Source organism: Lissotriton helveticus, chromosome 1_1 (genome assembly GCF_964261635.1).
Source record: "Lissotriton helveticus chromosome 1_1, aLisHel1.1, whole genome shotgun sequence".
Classification (NCBI taxonomy): domain Eukaryota; kingdom Metazoa; phylum Chordata; class Amphibia; order Caudata; family Salamandridae; genus Lissotriton; species Lissotriton helveticus.
In genome coordinates this window covers 655,516,858-655,540,836 of record NC_136057.1, presented here as the reverse complement: position 1 = coordinate 655,540,836, position 23,979 = coordinate 655,516,858, and the positions used below count along the sequence as shown (strand labels likewise).

Genomic DNA, 23,979 nt, shown 5'->3' with positions numbered 1-23,979 from the left:
ACGGTTTGCAAAGCAAAAGAGAAACCCAATATTTCACCTCGGGAAAAGAAATGGATGCCAGCACATTTTAGAAGCATTCTCGCCACGCCTAGAAGGCCAAAAAGCGATATCAGGTGCGACAAGTAGAAACCAGGCAAAGTCGATTGTCGTCAAGATCATCCTAAAATGGCTCTTCAATGCTATTATCAAGCACCAGTGAAGAAAATGGATATGCTATGATGGTATCGACTTAGGAATGACAGGCAAATGTAGGTTTGGCTTCCAGCAAGGAAAAACAAAGACAAAACAAACCACCAAACGAAGCAACCAAATTCATTTGGACACTGCCCCCAAATTACAATAAAGGTTAATGATTGCCCCATAACCTTCATCATAGACAGTGGTGCATCAATTAACATCATGCCAGTCAAAAAGTTCAATATCCTCTCTCCTGTGCTTTTGTGACTGTTGATTGTATTTTTTATTTAATAAAGAGGGATATGAAGTGTATATGCACTAGGACCTTTTGGTTCTGGTTAGACTCAATAGAGGAATTACGTGACTTGCTGGTCAGTATTAAGGTGTGGTTATTAATGGTTATGACTTAATGAGCATGCAGTGTGTGATCATATGATTGGGAATAAAGACGTCTGTTACTGACCTTGGTCTGTGGATTTTTTTATCTGAATGCTTCCGGGCTGGGGAGCACGCTACAGTGACTACCTGATATGAAATAAAGGTATAGTCCCAAGAGGTTCTTCTGGTGTATTTTCGTGCAACATAGCTTGGTATAGACCCTCAGCAAATAGTGGCGGAATGCCTGTTTGTGCAATGCACTCATACACCACAATGCACAACACAATTGCAACTATTAAGTTAATAAGAAGTACGTAAAATAGGTTTTGGTTTATTTATTCTAGACTGATGTAAATGTAAATTTCTGTCACTGTCATTCCTTAAGTAACATGTGAAATTAAACGTCATTATTGTAATAATCTCATTTTTTTGCGTATTTTTCCTTAAACTTTTTCCTTACACTTTTGCTTATTTATTAAGCAAATAATTTGGAATTAGGTTTGAATCATACAGAAAAAGCTCAATTTGAAGCAGTTCTGAATACATGTTCACTGAGAGTTGAAATCTAATTTGAAGTGAAGCCAGCAGATGGAGTTTGAGGCAATTGTAAAATATCCATGAAGGACATCATGGTCCAGTGACTACAAAAATAATTTCCTCACATCTCAACTTTTCAAAATGTCTGAGATAAAAACTCCTATTTACGTTAGCCCATAAAACACATCCAGCTTAAAGCTTTGAGCTGTGAAGTATAATTTATCTCTTTGGACAGTGTAGGTTATTACCTTCAGCAATGTTTTCTGGTAACAGCAATAAGTTATGAATACCATCCACTGCCTTTCAGAGAAAGAAAATACTTTATTTTGACACATGAGATATTATAGGAAATATATAGTTGAAGATTGTTATAGTTGTATTTGGAATAACTATATATGTGACAGTAGAGACCTCTTCAGAGTGCCACCTATACAACATACCAACTGCATGCAACCCTGTAGACCATAAATATGCCTACATTACACTGCCATGTTAGGGGCTTAATAATCCCTGTAAAGTTTGCCATGTTCTAGCTTATCTCACTCGTCATTGCATCAATGTCGCACTTTTACTGGAGATACCTCAAGAAAACCCTTGTCAGCAGGTGCATTGGAATGTCATTCGCACGCTCTCCACCAATTCCTCTTATTCAAGTGACACAGCCGTTCTCATTTACTGTAGAGGTGGGCAAGCCACTGAAACAACAAGCTGAAACCTGGCTCTGGCTCAGCTCGAGGTCCTGTTAGAACCGCAAGCCCATAACGAGTCAAGCTTTCATGCAGTGGTGGCTTGCAGAGGGAGTACTGAGGGGTGGTGGGGGGGCGGGGGAGGGGCAGGGGGGTAGTGGAGTCAGAGATACGACGGCAAGGAGTAAAGTAAGAAAATAAATAAATAAAACGCAGCGAGTGCCACCGCCCCGCAGCACTCCCTCTGCGAGCTGCCACTGCTTTCATGTAACTACTGCCTGCCACCCTCCACTACACAGGATACGGCCTTACTCAGATCTGCTGACTTTGGAACTGGGAAACCACGTTCGACTCTCGGCGTCTGCTCAATATTCTGTTGTTAGAAATGGGGAGGAGGGTACCTTGGGCCTACCATAGGGGTGTCCTATGTGTAAGAGAGGGGAAGTATAAGGCCTGGGAGGTGGGTACACTGGCCAGGTCGACATGGCAGTTAACAAACTGCTCACTGAAACTGCAGTGGCAGGCCTGGAACCTCTTTTTAGCGCTACTTATGTTGGTGGCACAATCAGTGCTGCAAGCCCACTAGTAGCATTTGAGTTACCAGCCCTGGCACACTTAGTGCACTTTACTCGGGACCTACTGGTAAGACAAATATGCCAAATCATGGATAACCAATCAACAAAACAATTCACACAGAGAGCATATGCACTTTAGCACTGATCAGCAGTGGTAAAATGCCCAGATTTCTATAGCAAACAACCACAGGTCAGGACCAGCATTGGCATAGCCAATAGGTCTCGCCTTTGGAACCTTATAAGTATTTAGTAATGCAGTACAATATCCTTGGTGCAACAACATCAACTGTTATAACGTCCCAAAGGCAATACATATTGGCTATGCTAAAGCTTGTTTCTTATGCAGGCTACAGGCCCCCTGTTTAACATCCTCTTTCCCTACCATCTCCTTCACACCCTTTCACACCCTTTAACACTTTTGACGAGTCACCTACAGTTTAGAGCAAGTAGGCATGAATGTGTGGGGCTGTGGGTGACTGAAGCGAGGGCAGGCTAATCAGCCAAGGCCTAAGCATTAAAATAAAAGGTCCAAAGTGCGCTCTACTTACGCCTAGAATCGGGGTCTATAGAACAGCAGCCAGCCAGGCAATTAAGGTCTCATTTGGGAGCAGCTAAAACAAAAATGCTAATTACTGTTTTCTAAGTGTGAAAATGTTCTGCTTACAAGTACAAAATTGCTGTGGTAGATGCTTAGTTATGTTAAGCTCTTCCATTTTTGTTTGCATTCTTATACTTGCAGTTTTGTTTGTCCTCACTATAAACGCAGGAGAACCAGGATGCAAAGAAAATGTATTTACAGAGTCAATGTAGTTAACAGTTTGCATGTTGTCTATCATATATAGCCTGGTCACCTGGAATTATGGAATTATGTAAATTTGTGGATGCTGTGTTTTCCACATAGTAAGTATGTGGCGCATGTGGCATATAATCCATCATCTCCTGCATAATCTGCAGATTTTAATTTAAAAAATCGTATTTCAAGCTCAAACTGATAAAAAGTTACTAAAAATGCAGAAAGATGTGTTGCCATGCAGTCGAAGGCCATTTGCAAAGGTTGACTAGTTTATTTTCTGTTGCTTTTTGTTGTATTTAGGTGTTAAACTGGTACTAATGGGGTGAAGACAGCGTTTGCCCATGTACATTTAACAAAATAAGAAACTAATACTATCACAATATGTGCCCCATTATGCTGAATAATTTGGCTTGTCTTGCCGCATAATTTAGTCAGCCATGTTGCATAAATTGTTCCTCCCATGCCACATAATTCCAATGGTCCTGTCTAAAGCAAGTTGCAGGCTACAGCTAGGACGAAATACAGGTATGGATGGGGTGCCAAATTCGATTCCGCCCAAGGCGCGGACTGAGCAAAGGCCGGGCCTGCCTCCCAGACTCGGGCAGTCCTCGTGCTGCTTGGGCGGGACGCGCGCTCACCTCATCGCCTCCTAGATTCATCCCGCCTTAATCCCCGCCACCGTAAAGACAGCCATTTACCGCCCCCATCACGGCAGCAGATGGGGCGTGGATGCGGAACGTGAAGTGATTTTTGCAGCACCATCGCGCCTTCGCTGCCACCATCAAAGTGGTCGTCAGGGGTCTTTGTCAGGCCTCAGGTTTCATTTTTTAATTGGCGAGCTAATCTGGCGACCAGTGAGAGAGGTGACTGGGAACCGTCCCATGCAGGCAGCTATATTTATCCGCCGTTGACTTTTAGTGTTTGTTATAATATAGTGCTTAAGGCTAAGGGTTAACCTGTATCTAAGCACTACAGGCAAACACCGATTCCTTCACTTTAACTACTCTTTTTTTATCCTTGTTAAGTGCAATCTGGCATTACGCTGTGTATCGCGCCTTCACTGCCGCCATTAATGTGGTTGTCGGGGGGTCTTTAGTGGGCCTCGGGTTTCGTGCTTTCATGTTTTAATTGGCGAGCTCCGCTGGCGACCAGTGAGAGAGGCGATTGGAAACCGTCGCATGCAGGCAGCTATTTTTATCCGCCGTCATCGATGGCTGCGCGTGCGTGCACATTTGCAGGAGACATAAAGAGTATTTTGGCAGAAGGGGGGTTAGTAATGTGCCAGAGAGAATATTTGTGGGGAGGTGCGTAATAGACGAGAGGTCCCGCCAATATATGGTGAGCACAACCAAAAAGACGGACATCACCTTTGCACAAAAAAGGCCTTGGTCGTGGTAGACCAAGGGAATGTTGTTCAAAAGCTACAAATTGTTAACTTCCTCCTCGAGGCGCTTGGAAACAAATTAGAGTAGAAAAAAACCTTGTAATCACATCTGTGCAACAAACGCCTCTGGCGTCAAGAGAAGCTCTCAGCAGCAGTATCAGAGCCTCCCAAGCACGAGCGCTGTGCTCTGCGAGTACTTATCCAGAGCCGGCACTTTACAAACGCCTGGGTACCCCGATGCGTTGCTGTGTGCGTGTGGGCTAAGTGTAATGATGTGCACATGCATAACAATGCATGCAAATGCATACGGCATGACACTACAACGTTTTTTGTGTTTTTAACTATTCTTAGCATGGCAGACACCAATCTTGGAGCAGTGAAATGTAACATATAAATGTGCGAAATAGCGTGCTTTGACAAAAGGAACAGCCCAGCATCAAAATGTAAGCTGTTCGACTTCCAGAAATGTTTAAAAAGCATTTGTTTTTATCTGAAAACCGGAACAGGGAGGTTGAAAAGCAGCAGGCTGGAGGAAAAGTCAACATAGACGAGGGAGCAACGGAGTGATATATCAAGAACAAGCGCGCGCCTCGTGCGGCAGCACGGGAGGGGGCCAGCGCGATTCCCTTGCGGGAGCGTGTGACCACATGGCGCCACCATATGGCGCTGCCCGCTCCCGCAAGGAAATCGCCAGACTTGCACGCGTCACAAGCAATGCAACGCTTGCACGTTTTTGCCCCCAAAGCTGTGCCGATGGCATTAGGTCTCTCTCCTATGCAGCGCATTCGCGCTGCGTAGGCGAGACCTAAAAAACAAAGGAGAAAGAAGCAAAACATTTAGGGATAACCCTGCAAAAAGGGCCATTTCCAGCATCTGTGGTTTTGCAAATGACTTAACCTCCCCTTGCCTAAAAAAAACTCATTTGACACTGTGTGATGTAAATGTTGCTCATTTAAAGCGCTCCAGTAGCTTTGGGGGGAATTTGGGCTATATAAAAGCTGCAGAAAAATACACACATAGGTAAAAAAAGGATTACCATAAAATGGAGACACAAATAGATACCTATTTAGTGACCCATGTGTACAATATAAAACCAAAGAACCCGGATAAATCACATCTTCCTAGCTTGATTATGTGATGTTAGGCAAATATGTTATTTCACCAAAACTCCTTTTTCTTCATATATAATACATAAGCACTTTCAAACATGTGAGTTCAGAATAGAAGCTGTTCAAAATGCAAATGTATTAATAGACTCAGTGGCCGCTCCTCTGCTAAGGGGGAGGCGCATCGCCCCACTGCTCAAAAGATAAAATAAAATTATGTTAACATATCGTTATTATTATTTTATTTTCCCTAATGCAGTCAGTGGGGGGCCGGGAGTGGCAAGAGCAGTGGAGGAGTGGTATTCACTCCCTAAGTGTGAATGAACTGTTTGGCCCGCCCTTTTGGGCCGACCAAACAGTTGATACTCACTTTGCCTGTTCCTATCAGGCTGTATCACACAGCCTGGTGAGGAACATGCAAGGCTCCCTGTTCCAGTCTGAGCGCCGATCCACTGTGCTCAGACCAATCACATCGCTGCATTGAACTGTGATTGGTTCAGGGGATCCCTTGTTTTTCATAACATTCCTCACCCACCCCTTACCCCACCACCCGGTCTGATAGAAGCCGCTACTGAATAGACTACAATGTTGCGCTACAATAATCTGGTCCGCGTACAGGATTCTCAAGACAACTGTCTTGCCTCCTGCCTCTGGGTTCAATGATGACATTGTTGCCAGTGTGTGGACGGGGGCAGCAATGGTTCTAAATTCATGTTTAAAAACTATCACTCTTAACTCCGTGCAGTGCTATGATGTGATGTATTAATGTCATAACTTTCATATGTTAAAGTCATAATTCTTTTTTTTTATTTGGAAGAGACAATCATATTTTCCTTAACGTTTGTTGTATGATTTGCATAGCAAACATTTTCAGGGTTCAGCTTATGCACTGGCTCTCAGAGCCTTGGCTCGGCTCTGGCTCAGCTCATCCTGTTGATTTGTTGGCTCACTCACTTCTTATTCGGCATGTGGTGCCCTTTCGGTTGCTGTAGGAGGTCAGTGACCCTTTGGATTGCTAATTAATTGTTCAAGGCATAATACATGGTAACAAATTACATTCCTAAATGTTTACGCCCCAAAGTGGACAACTCAAATTTCATGCAGCAAGTGTAGCACACTTGTTTTCAGCTATTTCCCCAATGTATTCTGTGGGGGTGGGATGGGGGCATACACTTGGTCTACGAGTCAACCCATCACAGATCACAGCCTTCTGCTGGCTGCCACCCTACTTCCGCTGCCTCACTACACTCCATCATGTCTGAGCATAATTTAGTGGGCATATGGAGATGCAGACATCCTACAAGTCAGAAGGGTAAATACACATTTGGTCTCAGGCTCCTGCTCCAGACACAACTTTTAGCTAGGGTTCTCAGATGTGTGTACATGAACGACAGGTGTAGACCAGCTCTCGCACACTTTTTTATACCATGCCCCAGTGCTCCTCACTATTGCATTACTCTTGTCCCAACCCCATGCATTTATCTAGCGTTTGTCGCTCCTGACCCTCCACGATACATAATTGTGAGACAAGATTAGGACTGAGATAACTAACTACTCACACCCCACGAAAAGTCAAGCAACAGTGCAGGCCTACTTTGGGATGCATTATTGTTTGTTATGCGCCGTGTATGTATCTCCAAGCAGCACGGCATTCGCAGAAAAGTACTGCTCTTTGAACAGATTGGAAAGTGACATTCGCTCCCTGGAAACCGATTTCACACTCACCCACAATTCAGTGACAGTGAGAGACAATAAAGCAAAACTTTCCAAGTTTGTGGAGTTGACAGATAGGCAGATTAAGAACTTAGGTCGCTAAGCCTTGGCCAGAGTTTATGGTGAAGGCGAGAGACCAGTCAGAATATTAACAGCAACACTATGAACTGGTGGGGTTTCGCATGATGTAATCCAGATTCTAATGACTATGGGTATATGCTTTATAACTCTAACCAAATACTAGAGGAGTTCAGTTCTTTCTACTCTGACCTCTGGGTATAATGGGAGTCCCCTCCACTCAAAGTGCTTACCGAATTTCTGGACAGGTCAGCTATGATGAGGTTGGACGGTGCTAAACGTCAGCTTCTTGATGCCCCCTGACCCTCGAGGAGATTAACAAAGTAATTTCTGGACTACCTACCTGTTTAAAGTGCCGGGGGTGACAGGCTCCCTAGCGAATTCCATAAGGCCTTCGCTGACCTCCTAGCCTCACAACTCTAGCAAGTCTTTGACGAAGCATGTAACACGGGTTCCCTCCCTCAGTCTTTGAAGGAAACTGTGCCTACTACACTTCTGAATCTTAACGGCTTGTCCATTAAGACCAAGAGTCTGGCCAAGGTATTGGCCCATTGGCTACTACTCCAACTAATTGAAATCGTGCGCCCTAATCAATCCGTGTTTATTCTAGGCAGATCCACCTCATATGTATTTTTGCTCTCATACATCAAGTGAATCCAACTCTTAGGGCCGTGGCTCTCCTACTGGACACCCTAAAAGTCTGTGATTCTCTGGAGTAGAGTTTTCCATTTGGTATTTTGACTACAATGTCAATTCCTAATTTCTGTGTTTAGTCCGATGCACTATGACAAGCCACAAATCAGACTCCTCTCGTCCCCTTTTTAGAACCATGGGGCACCCCCAAGCCCCGCCCCAGGCTTGGGGGGTTGCCCACTCTGACCTTCATTGCTTGCGCTGTTGTTAGAGCCTCTAGCGTTATCAGCCAGTGCTATTTCCACAGAGGTCTTAACTTCACCTCGCGAAACCTACTCTTCTCATGATATGCTGGCGACATTACACTGTATCTTAGGAAACCAGGCCATAACCTAGTACCAATTATTCGAGAATTCACTGCATTTAAGGGCTTTCTAGCATGTCTGGCATTTCCATAAACTGAAACAAATGTACAATATTTGCACTAACTCCTGGCATGCACCTTTGCAGACTGGAAATCCCTCTTCCTTGGCATGCGTCCTTGGTTAAATATTAAGGTGTTTGGATCAGTCAGAATAAAAACTTATTAATGCGAAGATCTATGGTACAGTAGTAACGAAAATAGAAGACAAGATAAAACGCTGATGGGTTTTGTCCTTATGATTATCACTACTATATCTATTCATCAATGTTCCTTTCCCACTGCCTCAACACAATTTCAAACGCCTACAATCTGTCATGATCGACCTGGCTCTGTTTGGCATCAATCCCAGCATTACATTGGAAGTGTTAATGTTGCAATGTGACCAAGGTGGTCTGGTAGCTCCAGATTTTGAACTATGTTATTTCGCGTCCAAGCACAATTATATTTTTTGGGCCCACATCACCAGTGAATGTGCCACATTGGCTCTGGTGTCCCTACCGATTGCCCTGGGGACATGTTCATCACAGAGTCGTCACAAAATGAATTCCACCACCTGCACGAAATTGACCTGAGGTGGACTCCTTCAGAGAGCATCATGCCCCGTATTAAATACACCTGTGCAATCTTTGTCACATTTCCCCTTGCACCAACTTACCAAAGACAAGGCAATACATGATAGACCTCTGCAGTGGGGCCTTTCCAAAATGGCACATTTATTTAAAAACTGTTCGTTTATTGCAAATCCTGACATCGGGGTGGGCACACTGTCAGATTAATGGACTGCCTCATCTATTATAGATTGCGGGCAACATGCGGCGCAGCATTCTCCACATTTTCACAGGAACTGAAGCCATGCCGGACACTCTCCCTTCTCCTTATCTTCATTTCCAATAGACAGACTATCACTAAACTCTATAGGTCCATTCAGTCAGAGCAGGGAACGAGTCCTAAAAAAAGAAGTGGGGGGACGCTGTCACCGTCACGAAAGGTGGCTTGAACCATCAGGCTCATTGTCTGGGGGAGAAGTGTGAGTGCATGAGACTGTGTAGGTGGAGTGTTAGTGTACATTGCGTGAGGTGAAGTGTGCATCAGATTGTGTCTAGACACAGTGTCAGTGTGCATGCGAATGATTGTGTCTAGGCAGAGTATGAGTCCATCAGATTCTGCCCAGTTGAAGTGTGAGTGTGCATGAGATTGTATCCAGGCGGAGTGTCAGTGTGCCTGGGAATGATTGTGTCTGGGATGCCAGTGACCATGAAATTGTGTCCAGGCGAAGTGCCAGTGTTCACAGATTGTGCCTAGGTGGAGTGTGTGTGTGTGCATGAGATTGTGTCAAGGCGAAGTGTAAGTGCTCATATATTGTGTCCAGGCCGAGTGTGTGTGTGTGTGCGTGAGAGATTGTATCTAGGCGGCGTGTGAGTGTGCGTGAGAGATTGTATCTAGGAGGCATGTGAGTGTGCATGAAATTGTGTCTAGGCGGAGTGCGTGTGTGCATGAGAACGATTGTGTCTGGGGTGCCAGTGTGCATGAAATTGTGTCCTGAGATTGTGCCGATGCGGAGTGTGGGTGTGCATTGTGAGTGTGCACGAGATTGTGTCAAGGCGGAGTGTGAGTGAGATTGTATCCTGGTGGCGTGTGAGTGAGATTGTATCCAGGAGGCGTGTGAGTGTGCGTGAGATTGAACCCAGGTGGCGTGTGAGTGCGCACTAGAGGCTAGGCGCAGGGGTGCCTGGGAGACTCCTATCTGCATGTGTGGAGCCAGCGGGAAGGAATGCAGCTGATTAAACTCAGGCTGTCCTGCCTCGCGGCGGAGCCGGGCCTGCTGCTGTGAGTGCTCAGAGCTGAGCGCCCCCCAACACTGCAGCCAAGATGCACCCATGCATCTGAAAGGGCCCTCGCGCTGAGAACAGCATGCCTACTTTGTTGTGATCTCGCATATGCATATTGACCTGCACAAAAGCCTTGATGGGGCCTGATGTGCCAGTCATCATCTTCGAACAGAATAGTGTGAACTCACATGAAGAGAGACGCCCCCCCCAACCCCACATTGTCAAGCATATAGACTCTTTCCACTTCAATGGTTTAGGGGCCATTGAACCGTTAGCTCACCCCTTAGATGCGACTGCATCCGAGAAGCCAGCGCGTGAGCAGCGTGCTGCGTGAGCGCCAATCTCGTCCCGGAGAGGCCAAAGAGTTAAGTCCAGCTGTTTAGCAGGGGGAACGGCGTACACCCGGTAAAATAAGTGGGGGGACGCCCTGAGTCAGAGGCCCCTCTGTAGACATCTGGTGCAAAAGAAAAATGGGAAAGTGATCTGCAAACCCTGCTTGCTTCACTGTTGTGCATAAATAGGTGAAATCTCCCCCAACAATAGACTACGTCTACTGCTCTTCAAGTTTCTGCATTTGTTATACAACGCAATGTGCTTTTGCATAGGAGAGCGCAAGCAGAAGCAGGACCTAATTTAGTCATACTGGGTGGAAATATTGAAGCAGATGTCCTCCATGTTAGACCTCCATCACCTCTGACTCCTGAACGTGTTATTCTTGCCTCTGTGGCCCTTTTATTGTCCAAGAGGACAGAGGCATGTTCCCGGGTGGAAACCACTTACGCACTATCAGAGGCGGGCTGTAGATCTCATTTGTTGTAATGAGCAGCCAGATGGTTAATGCTCCAGTCTAATTCCTATCAGCCAACCCAAGAATATTTTGTCTCCACTACACATTTTTCTCCAGACCCAACGATTCTGATTGCCCTGTTAACCCACCTATCGGACGGACAGATGTGTCCACTGGGGACTGTGTGTAAAAGGTGGAGGCTGAGCTATACTCAGGGTGCTATGTTCGTTTTTTTATGGACAGTCTTTCATAAACAGCTTTTGTAATTGTCATGCTCTAGATCATTTGCAAATATGAAGAAGGATATTATCCATGATGTATGCAGTTAGTGCTTGAGAGTCACTTTGAAGCTGTTTGTTTTGGGGTGGGTGTGGGGGTGTATCGTATATTGATCAGTCTACCGTCAATAAAGCACTAAAAAAACAAATAGCTATATATAATGCTCTAAGGATTTGACACTGCTGTGAAAGCAAATGAAAATTCTTGCTTCCAAGTCTTACTAAAGGGTGAAAGACCCACTGGGGGGACCTCCATTGAGGGCCCCCAGGAATAAATCCGCTCTGCCTCATCGGTATAGTGTGACCATGGAGGGACCCTGAGCTACCGGGAACTTTGTAAACATTGTTGCCCATTTAGGATTGTTCCTTGACATGTAGAATATCTCTCCCCCTCCCCAAGGGGGTGTTTTTGTAATGGCATGGGCCTGAAGGAAGCAAAGGTGCTTCCAGGATTGATGCTGATCTGATACATTTTCTGTGCCTCACGTTTCCACCTATATTCAGTCACCTATGCTATTACTGCAGTGTATTAGATTTTCTATTAAACTGCATTTCTTACAAAAGTACTTATATGCTTTCTATTATTTTGGTTGCAATGTGGTTATAATACAATGAGATATTTTTATATAATCCTGCATGGAGTCTCTTTTGTGGTGTATTCGTTGTGTTATTGTGTGAGAGTGTTGCGTAAACGTGTTGTACCTTGCCTGTGATGATAAATATGCCTGCTGTGCGCCAAGCTACCAGAGAGTGAACACAAGTCATCTTTGCTCTGTAACTTACTGGCCCTCACTAGAGTGCTGGGTTTTGCCTGGTTTAGAAGCATATCCTAGCCAACTAGAAACCCCATTTCTAACAACACTGATGTCACTTCCTTTCTTTGCACACCTTTAGACACATATCAGGAGCTCTGCTCTTCCTTTTCTTTGTTGTTTGACAAACATTTTGTCAAGGTTATTTTCTTACAAATTAAAACCCGTGTGGAAGGGACTTATGTCCCCTCCAAAGACTACAGGGTTTAAACCATGCAGGGACTGCCCCAAACAAATGAGTGTGACAGACCCCAACATAGTATGCCTTTATATTTTGGGCTCAGCACAGAACTCCAAATAGTGTGAGAAAGGCACCGTCATGAACCCAAATTCAATTGTAGCTTTAAATCTCCGAAAAAAACCATGCAAGGTCCGCTCCTATTCAAAGTAGAGAACGTGACCCCTCTCCCATTCCTTTGGTCATTCTTATGACAGGTCCTCATTACAGTACAAGTTTTTGGGTAAGTCCAAATCAAAGCGAAAGAGGAAATACAAAAAAAGCAAGCAGACTAACCCCTATCCCACCACTCTCTATCTTCAGAGAAGTTGGAAGGGTGTCAATATGTCAATTGATCTCTCTCCCGATCCACAGAGGAACCAATTCCAAAATTGATCCTGATGCACTCAAAGTCCCCATGTCATTGGAGGTATTGCAACAGATTAAGGCCTTCGGAGACGCCATATTGTCCATCTTGCTCACTTTGCCACTGGATTCAAGCAAGCCTGGCTGAAGATGGCTGAAATGCCAGAAACCGGTCCTAGGAAGCTTGTTTTCGGTCTAGGGAAGGCATGGCTTGGCAGTTCGGGCTGGACTGTTCCCATGAGGCACAAGGTCAGACTGATTTGCATATGGCCATGTCTGAACTGGGGTGGCAGAGTGGGCTAAATAACGGTGATGGATTAAACCCAGATCTGTTGACTGGGTGTGAGTGATTAATTGGTTCACATGCTCTGTCCATCACCACCCCCTTTTGTACCACCCCTTTTTGTACCGTATTGTCCATCTTTGGCACTTTCCAGCTTCCCTCTAGTGTGCCTTTGGGGCCTAAGGAATTGCAGGTGCCTTCAGAGGGGTTACTTCCATAGGACCGTCCTCAGTGATGTCTGTGTCCCTCAAACCCACTTTGGGTACCACAAGTACATCATTGCCAACTTCAGTTCCAGTGCCAACATTTGTGCCAGTCCCCTCGACTTGGACACCAGTACCGACATTGCTGGAAGGAGACCCTTCACCAATCGACTCAGAGGCAAACTCATCTTGCCCTTGGCTGAGCTTGCATCTGGAATTTCCATTGATGTGCCCGAACCCCCTTCAGCCTAATTCTGACAGAACACTACACGTGCTGCAGAGACAACCTCAGGTGTGCCACCTACGTTTTATTTCAGACTCTGACTAGAGACTGCCACCGTTTGAAGATGACAATGCTGCTGTTGGAGCTGTGTTACCTACTCACAACAGTGTGGACACATTTATATGGAAATACAGTAGGCCTGTGGGTTTGATATCCCCTGATATTTTTCCTCCTGAAGTGCTTTCTTTCCTGTGATCATGCGGTGAAAGTCTAAGAGCTACAACTTAACCTATGTAGACTAACTTCCTTATGGAGGTGCTTTAATCGGGGCAGGTTTCTTCTGAGCCCTTGTTGCCCTTTAATGAGGCCCTTGCTAATACATTGTTGGGCACATGAGCAAAGCCTTGTTCATGCAACTGGAGAACAGACAGACTGCCAGATGTCACAGGTCAGCACTAACCAACCCTGATTTCGAGGCTCATGAGATCCTGGTTTTTCAAGTCTCCAACTGCAAGATGAATCCCAATTCTTTCCTTACAAAACCCCCGAAAAGAGAGTTGAAAAGGATTGAGAGATTTAGGAAACAATTGTCCTCCCCAGCGAGCTTAGCTTTGAAGTTGATCAACGCTAGTTGTTTACTTGGGACATATATATGCCTTTTGGGACATGGTTAGCAAGATCTTGCCTGAAGTCCCTGAAGGAATGTAGACTTCCCAGACCCAAACAATTCAGGATGACCAGGATGCAGCTAACACTAAGCAGTTGGTACCTTCCTTATGGATATGCTATTTGAAGAGGTCTCAACTGTTTGACAGAAAGCAGAATCTGATTTGCAACCCTTCAAGGAAAGCCAAGCCTCAGCACATTTCCTGGGTTTCACCTCCGACAAGGCACCTCTATTCAGCAAATCTGTCCCTTTTGGGGTTCTAAAGAGGGATGATATACAGGCAAAGCCAGTAACTCCCGTCACTGCAAGCGCTGCAGTCCTTTCGTAGTAGGGGAAGGAAATCTGGCAGACAACCTGCTGTGCAACAAAAACACCACATTTTTCAGTTCCCCAGCCCTGAGACAGCAGTCTTCAAGCTACATCAGCTTGCCCTTAGCAGTTCACAACCACCCTGTAGGGTGCAGAATCAAATCCTTTTTACAGGGGTGGTGACTGATGACATCACACAAATGTGTTCTCCAAATTGTCCTATGGGGTTGTATCCTTCCATTCTTTTTCAACCCACTGCATCTTCCACCTTCATCATAGACATTTTTAGAGGGCAGACCCGCCTCTTTACTGCAGGATCTCTTAATCAGAGGGGCCAAAGAGAGGGTGGCAGTCTCAGAAATTGGTTGTTGATGTTATTCCTGCTATTCTTTTGTGCCAAAGAATGACGGATATATAATCACACTAACCCAAGGACGGTCCTAAGGGAGGGAACCAGAGGCACGGGGCGCTAGGATAAGGCAGCCTCCAACATCAAAAGTTTAACACAGCTGGGGCTACTCCTAGTATAGTGACCAAGATGTCTCAAGTATTAAATAGTGGCATCTCACAAAAAGTGATGGACTGGTCTTACACACCACCAGATGTCATGCTTCATCATCAGCCAGTCCTCGTCCTCAAGAAACTTGGAGGCATATTATCAAGCAGGGCGATAGGCAAATATCGCCGCTTTAGCGGACGTTTTCGGCCGCTAAGCGGCGATAATTCTATCGCCCTATTAGCAAGCTGTAGCTAACTGATGTTAGCGACAGCTTTTAGGCGATAGCGAGCGGTTTGGGGCCCGCTTTGCATGTCAGCAATGTTTATTGCTAATGACATGCAAAGTGGACGTACCCAACCAGTAAGCGACTGAAAGCAGTCGCTAACGTCGCTATCGCCTATTAGCAAGGCAGGCGTAGCGATGGAAATATTCGCGCTAAGCGCGAATATCTCCAAATACTAACACCTGCCCAGAACAGTTCTTAGCCATGTTATCCAATGGGAGGTGGATAACATGGCTAAGAGCATTTCATCGCTAATGCGTGAATATCGCTGTATTCTCAGCAATATTCACGCATTTCACCGCTATTGCTGGATATTTTAGCACAATGGAGAAAAACGTTGCTAATAGCATGTTTTCTCCGCTAACATATCCAGCGATAGGCAGCGATAAAAAAAATGCGATAAGCGCATTTAGCGATAAATAACGCTATTCCTTGGTAATATGCCCCTTGGTTTGCTAGAGGGCGGTCATACACCTGGCAACAGGGATGTACTTCTAAACTAAGTGGGGGCCCATGAAGGAGTGAATGAATTTTAAAACCATTAAAGTTATCAAATATGTTTTATTGTGACTAGCAGCTATATGGTGTTAACAACAGGTGAACAGTGTGATGGGGATTTTTATTGTCCCCCCACCGTAGTGTGTATGGTTGCCCTGTTTCTGCCGTTTGGCCCAATTGGGTCCGTAGCATTCCTCAGGACCTATTGAAAATAGGAGGCTCAGCCCAAATTGCGGTGAGAGGGTACCACTTCGTGGGGTGACCTATGTCACTTTCCACTTCAAAAGGGCTCGCGTTCTTTTAAGCCTGAAAGAAAAAAACGTATACATAGAGGATAAAATGAGAATTACCTGGGTCACTTATTTTAAAAGGTTATTTAACCACATGCACGGTCTTTACAGGGGGTGGCTATATGTGTGACACTTGACATTCATCTGTGCACACTCTTGGATTTATCTTGAATATCTTACCCTAGGGCAGGCAACTCTGTGCCCCATAGGAGGAGGAGAGAGGAAGACCCCTGTAGTCAAACTCTAAAAATGGAAGGAAACAGAAGCAACATGTAGCACAAAATTGGCAGAAAGCTTTAGGGAAACGTAGGAAAATGTGGAGCCTGTAAGTACTCCCTTTCTCAAAACCACATTCAGTCAGTCAAACACGCCCATCACCACTCTCTCACTGCCTCAAGGTGCGTCTCTCGTATTTGCAACTAGGTGTGTGCTCCTTTCCTCCCTGTTGATAAATGGCAGGGAAAACCCTTGTAGTATTTATAGCACTCACAATTGCCAAGGTAATTAGGCACCCTGATTAGGTTAAGTGGCTGCCAGTATAAGGGATCAGGTGTCCCAATGTGCGCCGCTATAAATATGCTCTTGCGCTGCCTGACCTGCTCGAGAAAGTCTCCCTGTTGCCGCGTAGTCAGATCTGGAAATCCAGTGTCCAAGCGGTTCGAGCTCCTGAGAGCGAGGCTGCTGCCTGACTCTGGTAGCGTACTCCATCTGCCAATGAGGTTGCGGTTATGGGCGTGACTGAGCCTACGTGCACTTGTGATTATGTATCCTGCTTAATGGCAGAATTGCATGTGGGCACTGCTTCACAATTGCGCCACCCACACTGCTTTGCAAAGGAGGGGTAGCCAGGGTTGAACAATAGCGTGTCAGCGGTACGCTGCCTGGCTCTTGTAGCGTACTACATGTGCCAATAGGGTTTGGGGCTTTAACGGTAATGGGTGTGGCTGAGCCCTTGTGCACTAATACTCGAGTATGCTGGCAGAATCAGATGTGGTGCACGGCCTCACGATTGTGCAGCCCACATTGACTTGCCACAGAGGAGCAGCCACTATTATAAAAGCAGCGTAGTCAGCGGTACAAATATCTAAGTGATCGGCTGCTGCCTGCTTCTTGTACTGTTCTCTGTGTGCCAATAGGGTTGGGATTTTACGGAAATGGGCATGGCTAGGCCCATGTGTATTTGTAATCGTAGGTGCTGGTAGAGTTAAATGTGGTACGCGGTATTACGAGTGTGCAACCCACACTGACTTGCGTAGGAGGAACTGCTAAAAATTGTCGGCAGCATTGGAAAGGATCGTTCAGAGTGGCTTATAACAAAGTTGGTTTATTCTTGGAATGTACTACCCGCATAGGGGTTCCCGTCTAAGTGCCACGGGGGCTGCATTGTCAGCGCTGTTCTATATTGCGGCGAGGTGTGCAGACACGTTCATGGGATGTAAATTCAGTAACGTAATGATTATCATAGTGTGTTGTCAGAAAGGGTAGTTGGTCACCATCCCAACTGTAGCCATGGGTTCTCATCACTGAGTCCCTTTTCCCATTACCGGAGGTGGTAGTCCCACCGCTGTTCCCTAGTATGAAGGGATTTAGTCAAGTCCGTCTTGCAATTCTTCATTGTCTCAAGGACTACCCATGTCAGATCGGTGTCCTTTTGATTTTGTTCTAAGAAGTGCCTCATTAATTTTGTGTTGGTTGTCTTGCATCTGATGGTACTCCGATGTTCATTTATATGGACCTTAATTTTCCTGGTAGTCATGCCCACATACATAAGACCACAAGGGCAGGTGAGGAGATACACTACATTCTCTGTGTTGCAGTTGCTAACATTTTTAGGTTTCCAGGGATTCGTAGTACCTATGTCCACTTCTTTAGAAGTAGTAGTATTTAGTGGGCATGCGATGCATCAACCACACGGGTAGTGCCAATTCTTCTGGATGATATTTTGTACAGTGTTGGATACTGGAGTGTATGTGGTTACACATACAATTCTGTTTGTTTTTTCTTTAGGAGTATTCTCCAGTAGTGCCTCCTGATTGTTGTTTCTGGACCTTTTCTTCGTTCTGTTAACCATCTTCTTTGGATAGTGACAGTCAAGAAGCTTCCTCTCAGGATGTTCTGCTTGTTCATTGTAGGTTTCAGTCTAAATAAAAACTGGATCACTAGACATGAGGTGGAATTCCTCTTCAATGTGAACCCTAGAACCCCGAGGATCTACACACTCCCAAAAATCCATAAGGAGAGAATGCCCCCTCCAGGAAGGCCTACAGTTTCAGACATTGGCTCTATCTTGGAACCCTTGTCGCAGTTCTGTGATTGGTTCCTCAGACCGATTGTTCAGAAATCACCCTTTTATCTGAGGGACTCAAAGGATGTTTTGTGCCTTCTGCGTGACCTGGCAATTAACACAGTTGAGGACCTCTTTATCACAATAGACATAGAGGCTATGTACACCAGCATCCCACAGAGACGCACTCTGGAGGTCATAGAACAGATTCTACTTAACATGGATTGGGATTTCACCACCCCCAACACTTCATCATTGAATGCGCCGAGTTGGCCTTGACCGATAACTACTTTGAATTTGAGGATGTGATTTTTCACCAAATCAAAGGCACGTTAATAGGCAGCACTTTTGCCCCAAGCATGGCATGCCTCTACGTACAACAGTTCGAAGAGGACTACATCTTCAACCAGGATAACTCATACATTGAACATCTGAAGCGTTACATTGATGACGTGTTCATCATGTGGCGTGGAAATGAAGAGACAGCAACAGCTTTTGTACAATGAATCAATATCAATGACCAACACCTAAAGTTCACTTATTCCATCAATAAAGACCGTGCCACGTTCCTGGACCTTGATATCATCATGACTACAGAAGGCATCAGCACTAAGGTACACAATAAAACCACGGACAAAAATAGTCTGCTTCTCTATGAGAGCTAACACCTGACGGCTCCACGGCAGAATCTCCCTGTGGGACAATTCCTCCGGGTCCGCAGGAATTGTTCAAACACTGAATGACAAGGGTGTTATCTGATTTGAAAACTGTAAGTTGTACCTGGTTCCCTTTTATGAATCTTGTTGGGTGGCTTTGGTGGAGGAGAAGGTCCACAGAATGCTCCCCCTGCAGTTGTCGCAAATGGTCAACTTTTTCCCCAAAAAGTTTCCTTAAGTTCCCTTAATGAACAGAGACTGCTTTAAAAACATATTTCCCATTTGGTAATGCAAATCCAGGGATGGAGTTCTCCTGTCAGGCTACCATCAGCATTAAAAGCATTTATAGAGTGTCACAAGCTCAAAACTATGTAATTAATATTCATTATGCAGCTCATTGTGCATACCTCTATGATTGGCCAATGTATTATGTGACCTTTTGGTACATAGGCATTACCACAAATAGCATCCCTATTTGCAAGCTGGTCTGAGTGCAGTTTGCACTTCCTGGTTTGAAAAGAGAACTTAGTACATGAAGCCTACTATTCTTGGCCAGCAGAAGAGTCTGTAAATTATAAAAACTCTTTCCTGTAGAAGGATTGTATACACTTCTAAACTGACCTGACCACATCACCAATAGTAGGAGCATGTGTCAGAAAACTATAACTCAGTATCGATTAGTTAATAGAAATAAAACCTTCTTCAATCATTACATTTTGGACTTTGTGCCTTTGATTTACTGCCAATGCTGTGTTTAGGAGTCTACATTGTATGCTAACTCATTTCTTTTACTTAAAGTAATTCTTGTGTAGAGCACTACTCTGGTTACATATACTTCTGTAAGTCTTTTACTAATCTCTGTCACATTGTCAAGGTTTACTCCTCAGACCTCTGTACTCTCACAGATTTTGACAGCTAATTCATACCATTCCCACTAATTTCTTGGAGAGAATGCATAACCTCTTGCTATCACTTCAGAGATCAGGCTGTTCGGATAGCCTTTGGCTCACCTCCGACATGGATACATCTTTAAATGTAGGATTTCTCGCATGACATGTTATGTTTTACTGAAAAAACCATTGTCATGCCCCTAATATAGAGGTGCCTCAAAAGAGCAGTCTCAACAAAGGTAAAGTATTGTGTGTCGCAGCTGAGATTGGGTTGAGCCATCGGAGTACATCCTTTTGCTGTCATTATTCACTTCAGCAATAAACATGAACGTAACTTTTATTGCATCAATCATGGCTGTGGCAATGTTTTAATATGCAAAAACAAACACCATGCATTAGGACTTGTATTAGTAAAAGAAACAACTTTTATGGAAGGTGTTTTTTTTAGTAAGGGCAGATAGAAATAACAGCACAATCACAAACAAGGTCCAGTCATGTTCTCAATAATTTATTCTATGCTCAACCCTTGGTAGCTTGGCTGCGAGCAGGCTTAATTTAGGAGGCAGGTGTGTAAAACATTTAAAAATACCAATACAGTAAATAGGTAAGACATAACACACAATACAATCCACCTCAACACCAATTTATAAAGATATGAAATATTTTTATGATTAAAATGACACCAAAATGACAAACATCCAATGTAGGGAACCAGGGATATGAATTTTGAAAGTTTAAAAGTAAAACTAGTGCTTGGAAGCAAATACCGCTCAAGGAGATTAAAAAAAGGTTGCGCTGGACCGAGACAAAGTCTAGATGTAACAGTTTTACACTTACTTTCAGAAGTGTTGCTTGATGCAAGAAAGTGATCCAGAGCACCAGCCAAGGGTTCAGAAGGTCTGGTTTGACTCTTGGAGGTTTAGGGCTACAATTCTCACAATGCACCTTTAAAGTCCAGGTGAAGCTAGTCAGTTGGGCTTGTCTTGATGGAGTTGATGCGGGTGACTTCTTGAAGCTCTTCTGTAACTATTACTTTCAGGGAGCCCACTTCCTAATCCCATTGAAGCCAGGTAAGGTCCTCTTTGTTGAAGCCCAAAGTGTGCAGCAGGTATAGTCCTTATGAGTGCAGTCCTCTTGTGGTGCAGACCAGGAGTTCAGTAAGGCAGTTCTTCTCCTCTTGATATTTCCTGGTAGGAATCGTAGTTGCTGGGAAGCTCTCCCATATTTATCCAGGTTTCTGGGCTAGCAAGAATGCCCTTGACCTGTGGGGTGCAGAGTGCCACCCTCTGTGATGACCGCTTCCCATGAAGTGAGGCATTTTCTGTGCCAGAAAGCACTGTTCCAAAAAAATCAAAATGGAGAAAATCTCTCATGTAGCTTTACGTCTGGCTAAGCCCACCCACAGGGTTTGCTAATCTTCCCCTACACTCCTCTTCCAGCCCCTCTCCTAATTCAACTACAGGGGCTCTCATCTGGCTGTGGTGCCGGAATTGGGGTAGGCCTGGTTCCTGTCCTCACTGTGTTTCTCTCTAAAGACCAGTTTTGATATGCAGCTCCCCTCCTGTCTGGGCATCTGCTAGCAGCAGATCTCCTCCCACAAGAAGTTTCCTTTGTCTCAGTTTAGGCCACTTCACACCTCATTAATGCAGCTTGGCTCAGCCTGTCAAAGTCTGGCCAGTCAGAAGAGAGTGCTACAGAGCTGAATTGGGTAAGTTTAGGAAAGTAGTTGCGTCTTTCCTACAATAGTTATAATAAGTCCAACAATAGCAATTTATTGGATTCATTGAAATTATTAATTTTACACTTTGAATTATTATTTTAGCTCACTCTTGTCAAAAGATAGGCTTTTTTATAGGTTAATAAAGTCATCCTGTGTTAGCCTAGGTAACTAGTTTACTACAATGGGGAAATTTGAAATTGGCAGTTTTTCCTTCATGACGGCATATAAAACATGTTTAATGCTGTCCCTGCTTGCACCCTACCCTTGGGACATCTAGGGCAGACCTTAGGGGTGACCTATATCTAACAATAAGATAATTTAGGATTTTGGAAGTACCTTTAATTCCAAAGTCAAAATTGGACATAGTTTTATTTTAACCCCTCCCATGCTCATGACGAGCTGAGCTCCTCATGAGCCACAGCGCTCCGGTGCTCATGACGAGCTCAGCTCGTCATGACCCGTGGAACGCTTAGGTGTGGGGAGAATTCCCCTCCTGTGCTGAACGTTCCACTGGAGCCAATGCACCTGTGACGAGCTAAGCTTGTCATGAGCATGCGGGTGCTGTGCGCGCCCCCCTCCCCCCAGCACAGCAGGTAAATAATCCCCGCAGTGAAGGGGTTAAAAGCAGGCTACAAGGCAGAGCTGGCTTTTAAAACGTCTGCAGGCACCACAGGAGTGAACACTTAAGTGCATTAAATCCACTGGGCCTCCAAACCTACATTCCCTACTATATACTAGGGGCTTACTTGTAGGTTGTCAGTACCAAATGTAATCGCCCCTAATTACATGTACCTTTTAAACAGAACACTGGCCCTGGGCTGACTAGCAGAGCCCATGGCACCTTCATAAACAGAAAATCAGCATCTATATAGTCAAAGTGGGGGCTAAAAGCAAAGTGGTGGGACACTGCATAAAGCCCTGGCTTCTCACAAACATCATTTGACTAATGCAATTTTCTTACCAGGTTGCATTCCTTATTAGTCATACAAATCAAGAGAATATTAAAACCATTAAATATGTATCTAAATCTCACTGTGGTTTGCCTAATGTATTGTATCAGTGTAGTACATACATGACCTGTACCAATCATATAAGAAGGATATAGTCTGTGAAGTGGATTGCTTTAGAAGTTAAACAAGATGACTTTCATACCCTCCTCTTGCATCCACCAGTCAAGCATACAATTTTAAACTGTGGTTAACTATTTTATATAATGTCCTCCAGGCCAACAGGGTTAGCAGTAAGTAATCATTTACTAACTTAGCGTGCAAATTCCGCTCTTTGTCTGGCAGTACATACGTTTAAACACCAACTCATGTCTTCCTTGTTAATTTATAAATCAATCGCCTATGATATTTTGAAGAGTTATTCCATACAGAGGATATGTATGCCTGGTTACCTCCGTAATGCAACATCCCTATTATCTTGTATGGTAAAGTGGCCGGTTATACACATGTAGCTTACACTTTACATTACTTTTGGACCCAGAAGATACCTATGAATTTAGATATTCATTTTTCAGGGGGCTATAACATTCAAACTTTACTACTACTTCCTGTGACATTTAAATTCTGCTAATATGGCCATCTAAACAAGCGTTTGCAAAGCAAAAAGGTCTGGCGTTGTTCATCAGTTTTCTGGTAATGTTTGTTTTGTCCTGGTTTTTGCAAAACATTATTGTTTGGGAATTTTCTGGGCCCTCATCAGTCTAAAAAGAATCATTTGTTGCTGGCAAAATAGTTTATGTTGTCTAAAATAAAAATACACATCACCATATCACTCCCTGGCACTGAAGGGAACTATTTTATGTGTGGATGCATTCCTGGTGAAAGGGAAGCATACTATAACTTGTAGTGAAATCAACCAGTGGCTGGGCTGGTACATTCTCCTAAATGCACGGTGATGTGGGTGAAAATAAAATGTCAATGACACCAAACACAGACTACTAAATGAAGTCTGCCTGAAACCCATATACATAACTATATTATACACATAACTTTAGTAAAATTAAAAGGTCTTGCATCCTGCTATCACATCAGGCTCCAAACACAAAGGCAATACTTCCGCTCCCAAGCCACCAAGGTCATCTGCGGCCTACCCCAGGGCTCATCCCTCAGCCCAACTTTGTTTAACATCTACATGGCACCGCTCGCCCACGTCGCCCGTCGGCACGACCTCAACATCATCTCATACTCCGATGACACCCAGCTGATCCTCTCCCTCACCAAGGACCCCCACACCACCAAAACAAACCTTCACGAAGGAATGAAGGTCCTCGCTGAATGGATGAGGAACAGCCGACTGAAGCTGAACTCGGACAAGACGGAGGTCCTCATCCTCGGATCCACCCCTTCGGCCTGGGACGACTACTGGTGGCCCACCGCACTGGGAACCGCTCCAA

General features: G+C 44.6%; 1 protein-coding gene and 1 long non-coding RNA gene across 2 annotated transcripts in view; one reads left to right on the top strand and one right to left on the bottom strand.

Moving 5' to 3' along the window:
• Positions 1-23,979, top strand: part of PCLO (piccolo presynaptic cytomatrix protein) — a 1,621,199-nt gene that overhangs the window by 1,216,485 nt on the left and 380,735 nt on the right. The gene's annotated exons all lie outside the window — the stretch shown is intronic.
• LOC144815422 (uncharacterized) overlaps positions 1-23,979 on the bottom strand; it is a 210,661-nt gene that overhangs the window by 27,580 nt on the left and 159,102 nt on the right. The gene's annotated exons all lie outside the window — the stretch shown is intronic.